This window comes from Sapajus apella, unplaced genomic scaffold (genome assembly GCF_009761245.1).
Source record: "Sapajus apella isolate SASKATOON/1434 unplaced genomic scaffold, GSC_monkey_1.0 scaffold33, whole genome shotgun sequence".
In the NCBI taxonomy this organism is placed as follows: domain Eukaryota; kingdom Metazoa; phylum Chordata; class Mammalia; order Primates; family Cebidae; genus Sapajus; species Sapajus apella.
In genome coordinates this window covers 12,344,289-12,354,318 of record NW_022436973.1, presented here as the reverse complement: position 1 = coordinate 12,354,318, position 10,030 = coordinate 12,344,289, and the positions used below count along the sequence as shown (strand labels likewise).

At 43.5% G+C, this 10,030-nt stretch overlaps 1 non-coding gene across 1 annotated transcript; it reads left to right on the top strand.

Annotated features, from left to right (window-relative positions):
- The first annotated feature begins 2,149 nt into the window (after window positions 1-2,149).
- LOC116563034 lies at window positions 2,150-2,211 on the top strand. The gene has a single exon (XR_004274177.1). It is a non-coding gene; the product is annotated as a U7 small nuclear RNA (small nuclear RNA).
- Window positions 2,212-10,030: the final 7,819 nt, after the last annotated feature.

The following is a 10,030-nucleotide window of genomic DNA, read 5'->3' as shown; positions in this document are numbered from 1 at the left end:
AAAATGAAAAAGGGAATGCAACTCTGACATATTCTGCAATATAAATAAACCTTGAAAACATTATGCTAAGTGCAGTCAGCCAGTCACAAAAGGTCAAATACTGTATGCTTCCACTTATATGAGATACCTAGAGTGGTCAAGGTCACAAAGACAGAACGTAGAATGATGGTTGCCAGGGACAGAGGGACGGAGGGAGGGGAGGAATGGGTATTGTTTAATAAGTATGGAGTTTCAGATTGGGAGGATGGAAATTTCTGGAGATGGACGGTGGCAATGTCTGAGCAACAATGTAAATGTACGTATATTTTAGCACAATTTTTTTTTCGAGTGAGGGTCTGACTCCCGTTGCCCAGGCTGGAGTGCAGTGGCAAAACCACGACTCACTGCAGTCTCAACTCCTGGGCTCAAATGATCCTCCTGCCTCAACCTCCTAAGTAGCTGGGACCACAGGTACACCACCAGGCCTTGCTAATTTTTGTATTTTTTGTAGAAACAGGATCTCTCTATGATGCTCAGGCTGATCTTGAACTCCTGGGCTCAAGCAATCCTCCCACCTTAGCCTCCCGCAGTGCAAGGATTATGGGCCATGAAATGTAATGGTTTAAAGTGCCGTCTTTATGCTGATGAATCCCAAATGTACTTCTCCAATCTCAACCACTCCCACTGAGCTCCAACTGCCTTGTTGATATTTGCACTTGGATATCTAATTGGCACTCCAACTTGACATGTGAGTGGCGTCATTCTGAGTTCATTCTCCCTTACCTTCCCTTCTTGTCATTTGCCCACTCTTTTTTTTTTTTTTTTTTTTTGAGATGGAGTCTCACACTGTCACCAGGGCTGGAGTGTAATGGCCCCATTTCGGCTCACTACAACCTCCATCTCCTGGGTTCAAGCAATTCTCCTGCCTCAGCCTCCTGAGTAGCTAGGATTACAGGTGCCCACCAACATGCCCAGCTAATTTTTAATATCTTTTTAGTAGAGACAGGGGTTTCACTATGTTGGCCAGGCTGGTCTTGAACTCCTGATGTTGTGATCTGTCTGCCTCGGTCTCCCAAAGTGCCGGGATTATAGGTGTAAGCCACCGCACCGGGCCACTCACCCACTCTTTATATCTTAGTAAACAGCACCACCATTCATCCAGCTCCTGCCAGAAACCCTGGAGTCATCCTTGACACCTGCACTCAATCAATGGGAAGGTCCTATCAGTGGACTCTACAAAATGCCTCTCAAGTCCAGCCACGTCTTTCCATCTCCAGTGCCATCTTTCACGTTGACCATCATCTTCTGTCCAAATTACTACAATAACCTCCTTACTATAAACCATGTATTTTGTCCCCCTCAAAGTCACAGCAGCCATTTTAATACTTCATAAAGTCACTCCACAGTTTAAAATCCTACAAGAAGTTTCTGATGCTCTGAGAATAAAATCCAAACTCCTTACTGGGACCCACAAGGTCTTGCATGACCCAGTTCCTGCCAACACTGCTGATCTCACGCTCTCCCTGATTCCCTGTGCTTCAGCCACTGGGTCCTTTACTGTTCTTCAGATATATCAAACTCCTCTCTTTCTCACGGCCTTTGACCAGCCTATCCTTTCTGCTTGGAAAGCCAGCTTCTTTTTATTCTTCAGGTTTTATCTTAAACATCATGTCCTCAGGAAGGCCTTGTATAAACTCATGATATAAGGCAAGAATCAGAAAAACAATGGTCCAGGTTTCAAATCCGGCCCACCACTAGTTTTTGTAAATAAAGTTTTATTGGGACACAATCATGCCTGTTTGTTTACATGCTGTCGATGGCTACTTTCCCACAACAGTGGCTGAACTATGAGTTGTGTCAGAGAAGGAATGTCACACGAGGCCTAAAATATTTACTATCTGATCCTTTGCAGAAAAAGTTTGCTGACCTCTAATCTAAATCAATTATTCCCTCTTCTCAATTTAATCTACATTGTACCACCACCCTTATTTCTTACACAACACTTACCACAAGCTGTAATTATTTTGGTTGTTGTGTGTGTTTGTTGTCACACACATGCACACACACACACAAAAAAAAAAAGACAAAAAAGCGTTTAGAAAACAAAAATTTACCTGAAAAAAAGTTTTTCAAGGACCTTTAGAATGATAAATCACCAAACTAAAAATACAAGCTTCATAGCTCTTTTAGAATTTGTCTAGCAGATTTTCCAGTTTTTATTAGAAAACCTCAAGGGAAAAAAAATACAACAGATATTTCAAGGGAAAATACAAGTTTTATTAGTCTGTCCAAGGTAGAAAAAAAACAGCAATTTTCTCATATGATCATTATAAAGGCAATCACGTATTTTCAGACACAGTGTATCACACAAGTAAGAAATAAAGTTGTTTTGTTAGGGAGTCTCACTTACAGGAAAGGCTCCAATCTTCATTTATTTGGGGATTTAGAGCTAGACAGGTAGTGCTGGTTTTTCTCAGAGTACAATGCGCTTTTATTATTTAATTTAGTCATGTATCCCATAAGGACGTTATGGACAATGACTATCCATGTAGATGACAGTGGTCCCATAATATTATAATGAAGCTGAAAAATTCCTGTCACCAAGTGACACTGTGGCTGTTCTAACATCATAGTGCAACGTATTATTCACATGTTTGTGGTGAGGCTCTTGTAAACAAACCCACTACAGTGCAGTGGTATAAAATCTAGTGCATACAACTATGTACAGTAGCCAGGTGCGGTGGCCCATGCCTGTAATCCCAGCACTTTGGGAGGCTAAGGCATGTGGATCACCAGAGGTCAGGAGTTCAAGACCAGCCTGGCCAACATGGTGAAACCCCATCTCTACTAAAAATGCAAAAATTAGCTGTGCATGGTGGCTCATGCCTGTATTCCCAGCTATTTGGGAGGCTGAGGCAGAAGAATCACTTGAACCCTGGAGGCAGAGTTTGCGGTGAGCTGAGATCTCGCCATTGCACTCCAGCCTGGGCAACAGAGAGAGACTCTGTCTCAAAAAACAAACAAACAAACAACAACAACAAAATTATGAACAGTACATAATACTTAATATGATAATAAACGACTGTTACTGATTTACATGTTTACTAAACTTTTTATTGTTATTTTAGAGTGTGCTCCTTTTACTTATTAAAAAAAAGAGTTAGCTAGGTGCGGTGGCTCACACCTGTAATCCCAGCACTTTGTGAGGCCGAGGTGGGCGGATCACCTGAAGTCGGGAGTTCGAGACCAGCCTAGCCAACACGGAGAAACCTTGTCTCTACTAAAAATACAGAATTAGCTGGGCGTGGTGGCGGATGCCTGTAATCCCAGCTACTTGGGAGGCTGAGGCAGGAGGATCACTTGAAGCCAGGAGGCAGAAGTTGAGCTGAGATCTCGCCATTGCACTCCAGACTGAGCAACAAGAGCAAAACTCTGTCTCAAAAAAAAAAAAAGTTAACTGTAAAACAGCCTCAGGTAGGTTTTTCAGGAAGTATCCAGAAGGTTTTGTTGTCATAGGAGATGACAGCACCGCATGTGTTATTGCCCATGAAGACCTTCCAGTGGAACAAGACGTGGAGGTGGAAGACAGTGATATTGAGGTTCCTGGCCTTGTGTAGGCTGAAGCTAATAGGTGTGTCCTTATCTTAGTTTTGAACAAAAAGCTTTTTAAAAAATAAAAAAAAAAATTTAAGTAGTAAAAAGCTTATAGAATAAGTATTAAAGAAAGAAAATATTTTTGTGCAGCTGTACTATAGGTTCCTATTTTAAGCTAAGTGTTATTACAAAAAAATCAAAAATTGTTTTTAAAAATTTTAAAAACTTATAAAGCAAAACCGTTACAGTAAGCTAAAATTAACTATTGAAGAAAGAAACAACTTTTAAAAATAAATTTATTAGGTGGGTATGGTGGCTCATACCTGTAATTCCAGCACTTTGGGAGGCCGAAGCGGGAGGATCACCTGAGGTTGGGAGTTCGAGACCATCCTGACCAACATGCTGAAACCCGGTCTCTACTAAAAATACAAAATTAGCTGGGTGTGGTGGCGCATGCCTGTCATCCCAGGTACTCGGGAGGCTGTGGCAGGAGAATCGCTTGAACCTGGGAGGCGGAGGTTGCAGTGAGCCAAGATCGTGCCATTGCACTCCAGCCTGGACAAGAGCGAAACGCTCAAAAATTAATTAATTAACTAATTAATTTAGTATAGCCTAAGTGCACAGTGTTTATAAAGTCTACAGTAGTAGTGTACGTCATGTCCTAGGCTTTATCCACTCCCCACTCTCTAACTCACCAAAAGCAACTCCAGTCTTGCAAGTTTCATTCACGGTAAAGATACAAGTGTGTCTTTTTTAAAAATATAATCTTTTATACATATTTTTCCTATATATTTTCTATATTTAGCTATGCTTAGATTCAAAAATACTTACCATCGTGTTACAATTGCCTACAATATTCAGTACAGTAACATGAGGTACAAATCTGTAGCCTAGAATAAATAGGTTATAGCATATAGCCTAGGTGCGTAGTAGGTTGTACCATCTAGAATTATGCAAGCACATTCTGTGATGTTTGCACAAAGATGAAATCGCCTAATGGCACATTTTTCAGAACATATTCCTATTGTTAATTAACACATGACTGTATAAAACAAAAATGGCAAAGATTCGGTTTGGCTTCCAAAAACTGTTCCCCAGCCCTCCATTCCAGCTAGAACATAAGGGGGCATTAGAACATCGTCATTAAGGGGAAATTGTGTCTGTATGGTTTACCGATGTTATTAGTATCTAGTACAGGTCTGACTCACATCGGGAAAAATTGTAAAATACTTTGAAGCGAAAACAGAAAATGTCCACAAAGATTCCTGGATGTCCTCCAGAATGGTATGAATCGTCTTTACATCATTTCAGGTTAGCTGATTCTGTGGTGGTCGATGCATTTCACATCTTTGAGCTTTCGTACACTTTCATAAGTTGTAACAAGATTGTTGATAACAAAAACAATTCTTGTCACAGAAATGCAAACAAATTTTATCTGCTCAAGACGCAATTGAGGCCAGATGCAGTGGCTCATGCCTGTAATCCCAGCAGTTTGAGAAGCTGAGGCAGGATCACTTGAGCCGAGGAGTTTGAGACCACCCTGGGCAAAATAGAGAAACTCTATCTCTACAAAAAAATCATTTAAAAATTAGGGTAGTGTTCAGGCCCTTGCAGTGGCTCACACCTGTAATCCCAGCACTTTGGGAGGCCGAGGCAGGCAGATCATCTGAGGTCGGGAGTTTGAGGCCAGCCTGGCCAACATGGAGAAACCCCATCACTACTAAAAACACAAAATTAGCTGGGTGTGGTGGCGCGCCTGCCTGTAATTCCAGCTACTTGGGAGGCTGAGGCAGGAGAATCGCTTGAGCCCAGGAGGCAGAGGTTGCTGTAAGCCAAGATTGTGCCATTTCACTCCAGCCTGGGCAAGAAGACTGAAACTCCGTCTCAAAAAAAAAAAAAATAGCTAGCATGGTGTCACAGGTCACACGTCTATAGTCCCAGTTACTCAGGAGGCTGAGGCGGGAGGATCACTTGAGCCAAGAGGTTAAGGCTGCAGTGAGCCAGGATCAGGCCACTGCATTCTAGCCCTTTGGCAACAGAGAGCGACCCTGTTTCAAAATATAATAATAATAAAGATGTAATTGATTCCCTCCAGTCCTCTTGGAATAAAACAGTTTTGCATCTTTAGCAAATTAATGTAAGCACTCCTCATTATTTACTTATCTCTCTTCTCTTTGGGTTCTCCTTTGAACAGTTTTTAACACCTTATTGGTTACCTCATAAATTAATGAGTTAAATAAACTATTTGACACATGTTCATTTTATATTTGAACAAAAATGTGATTTTATTTCTTTCTAAAAATTATCTCTAGGCCAGGCATGGTGGTACTCGCCTGTAATCCCAGCTACTCAGGAGACTGAAGCAGGAGAATCACTTGAACCTGGGTGGCAGAGATTGCAGTGAGCCAAGATCGCGGCCCTGCACTCTAGCCTGGGTGCAGTGGCTCACACCTGTAATCCTGGCACTTTGGGAGGCAAGGTGGGTGGATTGCCTGAGTTCAGGAGTTCAGACTAGCCTGGGCAACACAGTGAAACCCCATCTCTACTCAAATACAAAAGAAATTAGCCAGGTGTGACAGTGTGCAACTGTAGTCCCAGCTACTCAGGAGGCTGAGGCAGAGTATTGTTTGAACCTAGGACGACGAGGTTGCAGTGAGCCTAGATTGCACCACTGCGCTCCAGCCTGAGTGACAGCGTGAGGCTCCATCTCTAATACATATAATTTGTTTTATTAAGTATTTGTTTAATAACTGCTGGAATGCACAATGAATATGCTCTCACAGCATTCTGCACTTCTGCATAGCACTAATCGTTGGTCATATTTAACAGCTATATAGCTATTTGTGCATTTGGTTGTGTAATGTCTGTCTCTCTTGAGCATAAGCTCCATGAGAGCAAGGATCGTGTCTGGTTTGCTCAACAGTGTGTTTCTCAGTAACTAGCACAATACCTCCTGGCACATAGTAGGTGATTATATGTATACACACATATATGTACATATACCTATATGCACATACACACGTGCACATATATGCGCATGTGTGTGCATATGTACATGTGTGCATGTGTACATATACACACGTGTATGTGTGTCTGTACATATAGAGACATACATTCAGATATACATATATGTATGTCTGTGTGTGTTTATATTATACATATGTATATATGCACATAGAGAGGAAGAAAGAGGGAACTCAAGGAAGGAAGGGAGAAAGGGAGGGAGAGAGGAAGGAAATGGGAAAGGAAGAGGAAACCAATGACAGTTGTCCGGACAGGAATGGGCTGGTGGCACTCCAAAGCACCCTCCCATCCGCCACCTGACTTCAGGTACCATCTATCCTCACCAGTGAGATAATGGAGGCCAAGATGCTTTGTGAGCCCTTGAGCATTCTATTGAGGGAAGAGCCGTGATTATTAAATTATCCCTTCCTTCCCCCAGCTCTGCCCGCCCCGCGACACTGCATCCTCGATTCCAGACTCTTCTCTGACTTTTCACCCAGTCCAGCCCCCTTGCAAGTCACTTTCCTGTGTCTCTCTCTACTGTTCCTGGCCGCCTCCCAGACGCCTGGCCTGATGTCTTCACCCTCTCCACCTTGGTCGTCACCAGGCAAAAGGCCTCTAACCTACTTGCTCTGGTTCCATCAAATCATTAGACCTCTGTCCAAGACGGAAAAAGTCTTCTTCCTTAAGTCCAAGCTAGAAGCTTCCAGGGACACCAGGGTGATTAATCTAGCCCCCTGCCCTCAGGGAGCTTGCTGTCTAATTGAAGAGATGATATGTGTCCCTAGGAGTCTTCACATGATAGAGATATCGGTGTCCACACATCTTCTACTTACCCCTCATATCCATTTTGCCCTTCTCCTGTGGAAATAAAACCTCTCAATTTAGCTAAACACGTAGCTGCTCAGAATAAAGACGGCATTGCCCAACCTTCCTTGCAGCTGGTTTTAGCCACGTGACTAAATTCTGACCAATGGTATGTGAACAGAAGTGGGGAGAGCAACCTGCAAGTCATGGCTCCCCCATGCCTTTCCCACTGCCTACCGCCTGTGGTGTAGATACAGGGTGACATCTGAGACCATGGGGACTAGGGCAACACCCTGGGGATGGCAGAGTTACAAGATAGAAGAAACCTGGGACCCCAACGAGCTAGTCCTGGATGATGATGATTATTTATTATTATTATTTTGAGATAGGGTCTCCCTCTGTCATTAAGGCTAGAGTGCAGCAGCACAATCATAGCTCACTACAGCCTCAAACTCCTGGGCTTAAGCGCTCCTCCCACCTCAGTCTCCTGTGTAACTGGGACTACAGGCATGAGCAACCATGCCGAGCCTACTTCCAGACCTGGGAGAAAAAATATTATATATTTATGCTGTTAATACTTTGGATTCGGTTGGCACAGTGGCTCATGTCTGTAATCCCAGCACTTTGGGAGGCCCAGGTGAGCAGATTGCTTGAGGTCAGAAGTTCGAGACCAGCCTGGCCAACATGGCAAAACCCCATTTCTACTAAAAATACAAAACAAAACAAAACAAAAAATAGCTGACGTGGTGGCGGATAGCTGTAATCCCAACTAATTGGGAGGCTGAGGCAGAAGAATCTCTTGAACCTGGGAAGCAGAGATAGCAGTGAGCTGAGACAGTGCCACTGCACTCCAGCCTTGGCAAGGCAGCAAGACTCCGTCTCAAAAATAAAAATAAAAAACCAACAAACAACTTTGGATTTGTGTCAGAATAGACAAACCTGTATACCCTATATTCTAATTGATCATCCATTTTCTTTGCAAGATAATTCAACAAGAAGAAATTTTTTCTTTCCTACTATGTGCACTATTTCAGAGCCTGGGATACAGAGAAAATCTCCAGTAAAATGAAGCACATATTTTAGTAAATGCACATGTATGTCTGAGTCACCTATGATTCTCCTCTTCCTTTCCCCCCCCCCCTTTCTCCTTGGTCCCCATGCTCAGTGACTAACGTAACCACAGAGCATACTCAAAGAACAATGAGAGAGGCAGCAAAGAGGAGTGGAACGTACACAGAATTTGTAGTCGCACAGGCCATGTTTAAATCCTAGCTTAACTTCTCGGAGACTTAGTTTCCTCAGTCACAAAATGGGGACAAGAGTAATAACTGCTTCTTGGAACTGCTGAGGGTGAGGTGTAAAATGGTCTGATGTGTGAAAAATTGACAGCACACTGTTCAGAACATAGTCTGTGCTCAATAAAACGTGGCTGCTAGCATAGTAACATTATTATTATTATTATTATTATTGAGATTGAGTCTTGCTGTGTCACCCAGGCTGGAGTGCAACGGCACGATCTCAGCTCACTGCAACCTCCGCCTCCCGAGCTCAAATGATTCTCCTGCCTCAGCCTCCCGAGTAGCTGGGACTGCAGGTGTGCTCAACCATGCCTGACTAATTTTCATATTTTTAGTAGAGATGGGGTTTCACCATGTTGACCAGGCTCGTCTAAAACTCCTGACTTCAACTGATCTGCGCACCTTGGCCTCCCAAAGTGCTGGGATTACAGGCGTGAGCCACAATGCCCAGCAGTAACAATATTATTATTAATTACCCAAGTAAAGGTAACAAGAAAATACTAAGTGTTTATTTTTATCTTTATTTTTATTTTCTTTTGAAGCAGGGGCTTGCTCTGTCACCCAGTCTGGAGTGCAGAAGCATGATCTTAGCTCACTGCAGCCAGCCGCAAACTCCTGGGCTCAGGGATCCTCCTGCCTCAGCTAGGACCAGAGGCACATGCCACCACACCCAGCTAATATTTTCTGGTAGAGACGGAGTTTCCCTGTATTTCCCAGGCTGGTCTTCAAATCCTGGACTCAGGTGATCCTCCTACCTTGGTGTCCCAAAGCACTGGGACTATAGGCGTGAGCCCCACTGTGCCTGACCTCTTTTTCTCACCTCACTGTTCTCAGTCTCCCCTCCTCCTTCTTTCCTGCCCTTTGTCAAATCTTCCTGGGGCTTCTGCTGTCACCTCTCTCTGAATGAGAAGCTGAGGTCTAGGCAAATCCCCGTCTCCACCCCATCTACAACCAGATCTTGAAAAAGCTGCCTTCTCCAAGTGCTTTGAGGCAGGTTTTCTTTGCTTACTTGTCTTCACTTGTGCAACTTACTGTTTCCCACAAGAAGTGGAAACAGAACTAGTCTAGGAGGCTGGAGACCTGGTTACAAGCCTCTGCCCCTTGGTTCACTCTGTGTAAGATTGTGCATAGTCACTTCCCCTCTTTAGGACTCATTTCCCTGCATAAAAATACCAGGGGACCTTTGGACTGGGCACAGTGGCTCATGCCTGTAATCCCAGCACTTTGGGAGGCCAAGGCGGGCAGATCACTTAAGGTCAGGAGTTCAAGACCAGCCTGGCCAACATGGTAAAACCCATCTCTACTAAAAACACAAAAAATTAGCCAGGTGTGGTGGCACGCACCTGTAG